We start from the raw sequence: 12,193 nt of genomic DNA on the forward strand, positions 1-12,193 counted from the left end.
ATATACAAACACATGTCCATATACTATTATGGTAGAGAAGGAGTGGAGTGCTACATATATTTCCACAAGCAAGTTGCAAAATTGTAAGATAAAAATATTAGGGAACATAATTGAGAGAGAGAGAGAGAGAGAGAGAGAGAGAGAGAGAGAGAGAGAGAGAGAAGAGGGGAGTTAAAACAAAATCGTTCTTAAGACCCATATGTCTTAGCGCTAGGATAACAAAAGCCTAGGAGTTGTTCTTATACTTGTTCCAGAGACACACATGCCAACTTGCATCGATAAATTTTGATATTGAATACCCTTTTTATATCATTTGAATGCATATCATAATGCCATGTAAATCTGTTCAATGCGAATGAAATGGTCTTTAGAATTCTCACAATTTGCTACAACCCATTAGCTTGCAAATTATAATGTCAATGTACCATAAAATGATTACAAGCCAATGAGAAGTTGGCCTCTATCAAACCTCTTTTAGAGTGTCTTTGTTGACTTGAAACCCCAATAGTCATCATACTGTATTGGTTGCATTTGCACATTACTTGCATTAAATATGACAAGCTATTAATGGTCTACATGTTGACAAAACAATATGCTAGCCATCCACTATTAGAGACCATGCTGAAACAATAAACCGAGGGACATCTTTTGATGGTATAGTGATCTACAAATGTCCATGTTTGTTAATGGAGAATGCATGATGCTAGTCATGAAATTGTCATGTTCACTCTTCAACTTGCACATTGCCCCAAATGTTGAAGATCATTGCAGTATGCAAGCAATGGCGAACTTTCCAATATGTGTGTAATTTGTAGAGACGAAGAAATGCTTCACAACATGTCATGCGAGTGAACCAACTCATGCCGTTCTTTGCTTGGAAATTTTGATGCAATGTGTGGATGATTAGATTTCGATGTGGATAATTACAATGAGGAGGGGAACTTGAGGAAAAGTAGAGACCAGAAAACTATTGGTGTTATTGGATTTGCACCCACAAAAAGAGTAACCCCTTCTACAATAAGAACATAATGCTTGCTATTTGATTAGACCTGCTAGTTGCAATTCCCGCCTGATTGGATCCTCTTTCTTTGCGGTGCCGATTGTGATCTTGCAATGATGTCTTAGAGCTAAGTTTGTTCATCGCTCTTTGCAATGACTAGCCCCGACCAAATAAATGTTGCATTAAAGAAAGTGCTTGCTCTGTGCCTCATTGTATTGAACATGTATTGGAAAAACATCATGTCAATTGCTAATGATGATGACGATGCAGATATCGAGGAGATGGAAATAGATGGATTGCAAGCAAAGGCATTTGTATCATTCCATCACATGGATCATATGTACATGTATGCCTCTATCCTCATCATTATCAGGACAATGTAAGGGGTCATTACAAAATGGCATGCAAAGTTTCCTCTATTTAGCTTCTATGTGGAGGCTAAATCGCTCAACTAGTGGAACTTTTATATGAATGCAACAAGAGGAGATGATGCATGAGTACATGAAATAGGGAGACATTTCAAACCCTTTGAGAATTATATGCAGCAAAGTTCTCTTAGTTGAGAAAATGGTGGTTATCACAGTGCTTCGCCTTGCCAACAACATACGATACATTGAGATCTGAGAATATCTAAGGGTAGAAAATTTCACAATCTCAAAGATTCTATGAAAGTTTGTGGATGTTGTTTTGTTGCACAATTTTTTTTTGGGCATTCAATGCCTACGGATGTAGAAAGCATGTCCATAGTGAAAGATGGCTTCTTCCGACACAAGGGTTTTCCCAACTACTATAGGGCTCTAGATGTGACTCATATGAAGATGGACAAACCCCATGGTGTGAGCGTAGCTAGTTGGTTTGACAAGGAAAAAAATGATTCAGTGTCTTTCTAGTGCATTGTAGACATGGATATGCACTTCTTGGATGTCTATTCTAGTTGGCCTAGTGCCACACATGAATGATAGTTGAGTCTTTTGTAAATTTGGTTTCTATGCATGAGCTCTAAATGGGTAGTATCTCTTAGGGCCACAATTCTCAAATGGACCCTTTTCTATCAGAGAATACATAATTTTCGACAATGGATTTGCACTACATGATTGGTTGATGACTCCTTATAAGTTGGCTACAACATATATTAAAAAGGAGTACAATTACATTATTGCATACATTAGAGTGCTTTTGAGCAAGCATTTGGTCACTTGAAACAACGATGGGGATATTTGAAAAGCAAAAAAACACAACCCATGCCAAAGTTCACACTAAGTGCATTGTGGTGTGTTGTGTATTGAATAATATTTGTATTGATGGTGGCAAAGAAATCATTGATCATGATTATGCTCCTTTGCAACATAAGGTTTGCTAGTGTATGCACCAACAAGATTGCACAATGCTGAGATCCAACAGGATTGCCTTGCTTGTTATGTAGTTCATAGAAGTGGTTGAGAAAATGAATTTCCATTTGATGAAAAGTTTATATTGTTTAGGGTATTGTCTTAATCTATGTCTTCAACTTGATACTACATTCACTTATTGTTTTTAAACTTGTCTTCATGGTTGTTTTGAGAAAATATTTAATGTTTGTTTACCATTTCCTTGTTTTTAAAGTTGTCACAATACACAACATCACATTGTTGCTCAGTTTTCTAAAATGCACACAATACACCCAGAGATCGTGAAACATGAAGTAATAAACCAAGAAGAGCATGAACTTTAGAGAACAATTGATGAGTTTGATTTCACTACAATGATTTCAACTCTCGAAACAAGTGGAAATCCTTATGATTAGGTCTATGGCTCGACAACGTGGTCACCTCATAGAGGTAGCAAGATCCCTCATAACTTCATTTTCCTCCCTCTCATTTTTTGTGTGGGCACAATTGTTCTTTATCTACTGATCAAACCTCTCATTTTGCATGGCCAGGGTTGCTTCAAGAGATTCCGTTCTCCCATGCCGCATGCCTTTTCTCCATCTTAGAGAAATGATCCATCATCTCCTTAGTGGTCTCTTCCAATTATCTATCTAGTGTGGTCCTATTTCGCTTTCGCCACTTGTACCCCCCATCAAAGAAATGTCTATAGGAACATGATTGTCACCATCATTCTCCATTCCCTCTCCATGGTGTGATTCACCAACCATAACCATCGTTGTTTTGGGTCTCTTGTTGTGTAGGAGGTACTATGAAATACTGCAAACATATTAGCAAGCTCAAATTCAAGTAGCAACAATCAACATATGAAAAATGCATCTAGTAGTATCTAATGGCTATGCACTTGGTGGATTTGAGGAGGTATCAATGACATCGTCCCTGGGATCAACTCCAGGCTGATTGCCTGTGTAGATCTCTATGACCTCATACACCCACAAGTCAAATGATGTTGGCAGCTTTATTGACTTTCTCTCCCTTGAGGACATTTGCCAATATGACGGGTGGCCCTAAGGGATATGTGGCTCGTAATCATTGATGACCTTGTACTCTTGATTCATTCGATTCCATTGAGTCTTGCATTGCTTGGGTGATCTATGGGCATTTTCCCTTGTGCAACGGTCAGTCAACAAATTTCCATCTTCAAATGGTAGTTCTCATGTATACGGACATCACATTGGTTTCAATCTCACCATCCAAGTCCAGCTTTGTGACAATCAGTACCATGATCTTCCAAGAACTCTAAGGATTTGTATTGGCACCCTGGGAGTCATTTGTTGGAGCAATTGGATCATTGTTATTTCTATCACTTGGAGGGTTGCTATCCTCTTAGGTTTCTTGCTTCAAGGGCACAAAATTATCAGTGCAAATATGGTCCCCCTCATTCAACAATGGTGTGGACTCTTGCATGTTGTTGTGGCACTCAAACGTGACATTTGCAACATGAAGAGGAGTCATTGAAATGCTCGAAGAGGACATGCCTAGATACCTCGAAAATGGCATTTGAATCGAGGCAATTGAAGTTGTGGGATTGCCCATCACATGTATTGGTGTTGGAGCAAAAGAGTCATTGTGGCATTGCATTGACAAAACTTTCATGGACATTGGAGATCCATGGTGATGTGGATAGGGGAATGGAACCCTGACAATCCCTAAATGTAATTGGTCATGTTGTTTAGAGGTGGGAGAGACACCATGGAGGAAATTATTTGAGAGGATAGGGAATGTGGAGCTGCATAGTCCTCTCCATGGACGCAGTGAGTTGTAAGCAGAGCCCAGCTCCCAAAGGCCCTCCTAAAAGGCCATAGCTTGAGTGTTGAGAGGAGATATTCATAGAGTGTGAAGGTATTGGATGCAAAGTGCTCTGTTGCCCAACAAGGGTGTGTGAAGAGGTGTGTCTATCATTCTCCAATTGAGAGGAAGGGATAAAGGAGTCATCCAAGCCATTCACCTCATCTCATAGTTACCAGTCTTGTGAAGACATCCTCTCTTATTTTGCAACATAATACGTAGAAAACACAAAAACTATAATGAGATATGAAATTGTCACTAAGATCATATACATACTTGAGCATTCCATAATCTATCAAAGCCGATAGATAATTCAAAGCACGAGGAGCACATATGCAATTTGATAGGAATCCTAAATAACAAGGATGCAAATTTCTAAATGGAAAAAAGGGTAGATGTTTGCCTGGATTCATGCTCTATATTATGGACAGATTTCAACATGTGAAATACAACATAGACTGGATTTCCTTTTGCAATTTGTTTAAAAAAAGGGAGAAATTTCGAAATCTGAAACACATGACATATTCTCACAAACTCCAAGGTATGATCACTTGAAGAATAAAATAATTCACAAACAATCATCTGCACTCTATGATTGGTCAATGCCAATCTAATGGTGCCAAAAAGTAGACCCTTTAGAGATCTTGTCTTACTCTTCAATTTGACGATCATGCAAGAAACCAGTATGTAACTGGTGACTGAGAATAGGTTTGTATTGATCATGAACAAAAATAATTTATATGCAACATTTTGACATAGAGTAGTAGAAAAAAGCTCACATGGATGTATAAGAAGTGCATTTGTCGATGCAAATGCAAAACATGTGCACAAGCATGATAGCAAGTACAAACAAGGATGCAATAATGCAAGAAATAAGTGATAGTTTAGGGGAGACACATGTGCAGTGAAGGCACGAGTCAGAAATGCTGCAAATCTGTAATGTAGTTCGTGCATGGGTTGCAATTTGGAATTTTGGGATTGAATGATTGCAAATTCCCAACATCGACTCTTTGAAATTGTAGAAATTCCTTAGTCAACGAAGGTGCAACAGAAAGTCACAGGACAGCCAAGTGAAGGTGCAATACAAAACCACAGGTAGGCCAACTAAGAAGCCGCAATACCATAATTATGACATTTTTGTGGAGGGAAATGCAGCATGAAAGAGCAACACAAATTCAATGCAAGAAATGGAGAGAAGAGGCGACTAGGAAGAAATTGACATCGAATGCAATGTATGCGTGTGCAAAGAAGTCCCTCTTTTGATCGAATTTGTGTAATTGATGGGACTCCACATTTGCTTTGCTGGTTCCAGCCATTGTGTTGCTGCACATGCAACATAGCCAAAAATTTGTAGAAATAAGAATCAATAGTTTGTGCAAATGAAGAGGCGATAATATTGGGGAGTGATTGAAGATCACAAGCATGCGATCTAGTAAACTTACCAAAAGAGCGAATCCTTCAACTTGCAATTGTGATTGGTTGTGCAATGAGCTTGATATCTGTAGCAGCGAGAGAAGAATGGAAACCTAAGAGCTATGAGCACATAAAAAAGCTGGTAGGGAAATGTGGGAGCTCACCTTATTGTTGCAAAGATTGGATGTAGGCAAGGAGCATGCAAAGAACTATTCGCTTTGATCCAGGGCCATAGAAGGCACCGTTGGCGTGGTGTTACCGCTCGCGTCCTTGCATATGGTGCAATATTGAATGATGTGGTGGGCTCGTGGGGGGAAGGCTGGCTATCGTTGCATGCCCCAATTTTTGCCGGGGTTTCCCGTTGGAAAACGGAGGGGCTGTTTTCAAGGGGTGGAGGAGGGGTTTTTGGTGAAAACCACAAACCGTTTTCTAGGAATTTTTTTGTGGAAACCCCTGTGAGAACAGCACCCTAGGCTTGCATGGGCACTAGCCAGTATTCCTTATCGAAAGGTTTAGTCGCGCCAAGCTTAAAGCCTGAAGCAAGATTTCTTTTCCTTCCTTCTATGGACATTGTACGACACACTGCAGACATATCGATCATCGGCACACGATGGTGAATGCGATCAGAGGCGTGTATATTGAATGGTGCGACTCCCTGCTTGGAGAGGCTATGCCTGTTTTTTGGGGGATTTTGAACCACGATAACTCTTTGCTATTCTCGCTCTGTTTTCCTGTTGAAGCTCCTGCTTCTACAGGCTCTGCCCTGTTTTCTAAGGGAATCTTGAACCAGGATAAGTCTTTCTTATTTCTATGTGTTCCAATGTGTAATCTTGTTCATAAAATCGCAGCGACATCCCTATGGCACAGTTTGTCATCAGCTTGAACGAGAGTATGCCCAATGCTCAGAAATTCATCATCCATGTGCTTGACGATAGCCGCCTCTTCGTCCAGCCCCATGTTGTGGACATGATCCAAAAGAAGGTTCAGGAATTCCGAGAACAGATCACCTTCGAGAAGCCCGTGTGAGGCACATGGTAAGCGTTATGATCTTCACCTTTCCCTTCCCATCTCGTGATCACCGATCGGTGAGAGCTTTAGAGGAATTCAATAATCAGCTCTGCAATATTATTGTAGAGGATTTCAATTATTAGCTCTGCAATATTATTTGTCGTGGTTGCCAATCGGTTCATCATTTTTGAGGAATTCAATCATTATCTCTGCAATATTGTTCGAGAGGAATTCAATCATTAGCTCTGCAATATTGCTGGACTCTGCCTGCACCATTTCCAGCTTTAGTTAATGTGGTTATACTGTCAATGCATTGTTAAAAGTCCTATCAATCCAAGCACTGCCATTTGCAAACTCTTATTTTTGGATTATGGACTGTTTGTACCTGTTGAAATTTGTTGACTCTTACAAAGTCTCTTTGCCTTGAAAACATGATTTTGGCTCTTATATTCATGAAAAAAACACAGATACAATTTGGGCAGTTACATTCATGAAAAAAACATTGGTCTTTTCTTGCAAATCAGGTTTACATCTTTCCAAGCCACAAGTCCTGATGGGTTATGCTTGTGTGGCATGCACGTTTGGACATCATGACATGCACGTCGTACAATGCTACATATTTATAACTCTTGCTAGATTATTTTTCTCTGTATCTTAGCTCTAGGGTTTTCATATATTGCAAGACATTGGTCAGAAATTGTTCATGCATTGCGAATGGAGGACGTCTAGAAGGCTTAGCAACTTAGAAAAGGGAAGCCAATAACCATCACTATGATGTTGTCTTCCACTTTTAAATATTTAGAATTGGAGTCTAAAGTTTTCAGGGAAGTTTTGCCAAATCTTGCATCATATAAGAAGAGGCAATCCAAGATTCTTGAGAAGAGTAAGTATGTGGCAATACATGCTCAAGCTATCATAAAATTAGAAGATGCATTTGCTTTTCAATGTTAGCAATTTGATAAAAGGATGCGGTCTCATCTCCACTTTCATAAAAGACGGGAGGAGGCTAAGCTAGCAAATGATGGAAGTTTTCATTGACCTGAAGATGAAAAGACATTGTGCACAATGTATGGAGAGAGATACAGAGAGTATGAAAAGAAGATTGAAATGTAGTTACTTATTTCATTACTTGCAGTTGTATATATACATGATGCATTGAATGGGGTAGGTGAGCTCCTTTTTTCTAATATCTGAGATACTTACAATGAGGATAATTATGGGATCCTTTTGTCCTTATGTTGCATATTCTTATCTCTTTACAATAAATATTTTATCTTGCTATAATTCTATCCTAATATTCCCCCCCAAAAGGATTCCATGATGATTGTAAAATAGGAAATATAATTGAATACAATTGAAAGAAAGAACAATCAAAGAGTTGATAATAACGATCATACATTCATCCATTCATCCATACGATGTCTCTGTCCTTGGAGCATGCAAAGGATTTGCATTGCAAATTTATGTTTTAGGTGAGAAACTGACTTGGTAAGAAAGTTCGCAGCATTGTCACAAAAGGAAACATTATCTGCAATATGAGAGGTTTTTACTAACTCTTGTACAAAGCGATAGCCCACACTAATATAACGGAGCTTAAGACTTAGTTTTGGCCATTGGGCTATAGAAATGCATAACTTGTTGTCGGTGAAGATAGGAATTGGTTGAGATTAGTAGGCAAAACTGATGTCTTGTAGACGTTTTTTGATGTAGATTATCTTTTGTGTTGCCATATTGGATGCCATATACTTTGCTTCGGTAGTAGAAAGGGTTACTAATGTTTGCTACTTTGTACTTCGAAACATAGGCCCATCTTCTTGTGTGACAATAAATCTTGCAGGAGATCTAGTAGCAAGGTTTCCATCCCAATCTACATCTGAATCAGCCTTTAAGGTAAATTCATTGTGCTTTGATAAAGCATATTGGCCTTGAGATACCTCAAGACTCTTTTGAGTTGCTTCCAATGCTTGTATGTTGGTTGATGCATAGTTCTTGAGAGAATATGTCATGCATAATATAAATCTAATCACGTACAAGTGATCAAGTATCTTAAATATCCAAGCACTTCCATATATGGGATAGTTTTCATTTCTTTGGCTTGCTCAGTGGAGAGAGAATGAGGTGTAGAGGGGTTTAGTCAGAGATTTTGAGCAAGAGGGATTATCATTGGATTACAATTAGTTAGCAGAAGAGGATATTTTGGATATATACATGTTGAAGCATTCTAAGGAATGGAAGGGATTGATTTATTTCAATTCCAAGTCAATAATACATAGGCCGATAGCTGGTAATTGTAATCTATAAGAATATGATGGATTTAGCTTTTGATATAGCATAAAATGAGTTCGCTAGGATGGGTATATCATCAACATAAAGTCTTAAGATGCTGACGGTATTGGCTTGCATAAAAACATAAATGTTATAGTCAGTGTTGAGCCTTCAAAAACCATGGTATACTAAATGGGCATGTATTCGGGTATACCATTGTTTGGGTGCTTGTTTTAAACCATATAGAGCTTTGTTAAGGAGACACACACAATTAGAAGATCTCTGATTTACAAAATATGGAGGTTGAGATATGTAGATTTCTTCTTCTAAATGGCAATTGAGAAATGCAGTCTTAATGCTTTTGACAATAAGGGTAGTAGGGGTATAGTGCTATAGGTAGAAGACACGGTAGCAATGCGGGTTGATCTTTGGGGAATTGGGACTGATGAAGATGTCCTTTTGTTGCTTTGATCTCTTGCTGGTGCTGGAGGTTCTAAGGGCTGAAGCTACTGAATATGGCTTTGTCTGAGCTGAAGGCAGGGTTGTTTTATCAGTAGGAGAGTGTTTTGCTGCCTTGTGTTTTTGGACTGCTGGATATGGCGCCATCTGTGGGCTGCATTATGTGGAGGAGAGATTGATGAGATTCCAGGCTGTTGTGGAGCATCATTGTGCTCAGAAGAATGATGGTGAGGCATTGCATGAGCTGAAAACACAGATTTGGTAGGAGGCACAGATAGATTTGTGCTGCAGAAGCAGTGTGAACAGGCCCTGAGGTGTCATGGGGGTAATTGTCATTTGGGTAACCTTTTTTTTGTTGGGTTTAAACCTCAGAGGGGCTAAACTCAAAATTTTGACCATGTGAAAGAGAATTGTTACATGTGGCTTGGAGGGTAGGATTCGCAACTCGTGCTTATTCTCTATCAGTTCTTTCTACTCTTGAAACTTTGAAAATACTTGTGACTTTGTAAGAAAATATAGTATAGTATATCTAGAATAATCATCTATTAATACCACGAAATATTTCTCTCCTATGAGAGAAGTAGGATTGATAGGACCGCGGATGTCGAAGTGTACAAGTTGAAGGGATTGAGATGTAATAGAGTGAGATTTAGAGGAAGGACGGTGAGTGGCTTTGCTAAGAGTACAAGCTTGAGAGAAGGGAAGATTAGAGAGAGATGATGGGATGCCTAGAACATTGAGAGGTATGACCAAGTCAAAAGTGCCATAGAAGAGAGACTTGAGATGAGCTTGTTGAGGAGAGAGTTGTGGAATAAGCAGAAGCATTAGCAATAGGTTTAAGGATTTAGTAACCAAGAGTGTAAAGCCTCCCTAATTTGAAATAAGTAAGTTTGATAGAAGGTGAACAACTAATGGTCCTTATAGCTTTAAGTGAGTAGTGAGAGAGGCTTGAGAAGTGAGCTCACGGATGCTAAGAAGATTCTTCTTGAGATTTGAAACATAGTAAACCTTGTGTACCCTAATTATGTGGTTGGATGGAAGTTTCACTCGAATGGTGCTATATCCTTTTGCTTGTTGGATGTTTTTGTCCCATGTCTACATCGAGTGGAGCGGATATCTTTTGGAAGTTCACCAACCATTCTTTGTGGAAGGTCATATGATGAGTAGCTCTAGGGTCTAGGAACCAAGTGTATTCTTCTTTGGAGTCTTGATGAGGTACCCAAACACTTGTAGCTAGATTGATGATGGTGTTTGATTGACCTTCTGTGTTATAGCTTTTAACACTAACAAAGTGAGCTTGCCGTTGAGTGGTTCTTATTAAACTTGTCTCTTTGTCGACAATGTTTTTGAATATGACCCTATCATTTATACATATTATGTATGAAGTGGTAGTGAGGATTTTTAGGAATGGATGAAGATTGAGATAATAATGAAAATTAGGTTAAATGATGAGGATTGCGAAGGATGCCTTTGAAGTTAGAACAAGGAGAAATTTTGGGCTTTTGATGAAAGTGTGAAGCCTTTTGTGAGGATATTTTGGATTAGAGGCAGTTACGGCTAGAGCTTTGGTTTCTTGGGTAGAGGAAGTGAAAAGATATCCCTCATGACTTATTCTTGCTTGAGAGGTTGAAGCTTGAGTTTATCAATGGAGATGTGAGTGGTGATGAAGGCTCTCTAGGATAGAGGCAAAGAGGAGAGGAGAAACTTAGCTTGTAGTTATTTAGAAATGACTAAACCGGATATTATAGTTTCACCTAACAAGTACTACAACTTCTCTAAGAACTTGGTAGCAGATTGATATTAATGCAAAGTGGCAATGACTAACTTTCTGGACATGGTTATTTGATATACAATATTTGTGTATTCATAGGTATTTTTGAAGAATTCCCAAATACGTTTCACAGTGGGTGTTGTTCTTAGAAGGTGCACTTGTCGATCTCCAAAATGGATTAGAATCTTCATCCTTGCAATTTCATCTCTTTGCATCCAATCATCTTGGTCTGTTCCTTCTTGTTTGAGGCATTTTTCTTTGCCATCGGTGATGTTCTAGAGGTTGGCTCGAGATAGGTAGATTTCTATCCTCAACTTCCAAACTTGATAGTTATTGCCATTGAGTTTGTCGAACTTGATGTGGTGGTCGCAAGAAGTAGTGCTCTTGACGAGAGCCATTGGATTAGACTAATGGGAATAAAAAGAGAGAGAAGAACAAGGAGTTTGTAGTTTTGGAAATAGTGGGGAAGAAATGATGGGCTAGACAGTTAGAATTGGTGCTCTGATATCATGAACTGAAGATGGGAGACTAGAAGATAAGTGGATGAGAAGACATTGTGCACAATGTATGAAGAGAAATAGAGAGTATAAAAAGTAGAGTGAACTATAGTTGCTTATTTCATTACTTGCAGTTGTATATATACATGATACATTGAATGGGGTAGGTGAGCCCCTTTTTCTAATATCTGAGATGTTTACAATGAGGATCATTACGAGATCCTTTTGTCCACATATTGCATATCCTTATCTCTTTACAACAAATATCTTATCTTGCTACACTTCTATCATAACAATAAGGTTCTGTTTCCATTGCAATTAGTCCTTTACTGTATAAATGAGAATATGAGCTTCAACACTATGATAATTTTGGGGCTGTCTAGTTTGGGAGGTTGTGTTGCTTGAGGAGAGCCAGTCCAGTAAGGAGACATTGTCTCCTAAGGGCATATGAAGCTATGCAATTACGGACGGCCACAGTTTTTGAGTGGAGAGTGACACACTTCCCAACAGCAAGATAGCTTGCAGTACACTTCATGTGTGTGCAGAGATACCCATTTTTAATATTTGT

General features: G+C 38.8%; 1 protein-coding gene across 3 annotated transcripts in view; it reads left to right on the forward strand.

Moving 5' to 3' along the window:
* Positions 1-5,989: 5,989 nt before the first annotated feature.
* Positions 5,990-12,193, forward strand: part of LOC148035157 (uncharacterized) — a 70,613-nt gene continuing 64,409 nt past the window's right edge. For 2 of the 3 annotated variants that reach the window (XR_015691161.1, XM_087680126.1), the window contains exon 1: positions 5,990-6,659. The gene's annotated coding sequence lies outside the window, so the exon portion shown is untranslated. The remainder of the gene's footprint in view (positions 6,660-12,193) is intronic. The other variant, XM_087680127.1, reaches the window with a different exon arrangement.

This window comes from Lygodium microphyllum, chromosome 6, assembly GCF_053477565.2.
Source record: "Lygodium microphyllum isolate KBCC chromosome 6, Lygodium_microphyllum_v1.1.10, whole genome shotgun sequence".
NCBI lineage: Eukaryota > Viridiplantae > Streptophyta > Polypodiopsida > Schizaeales > Lygodiaceae > Lygodium > Lygodium microphyllum.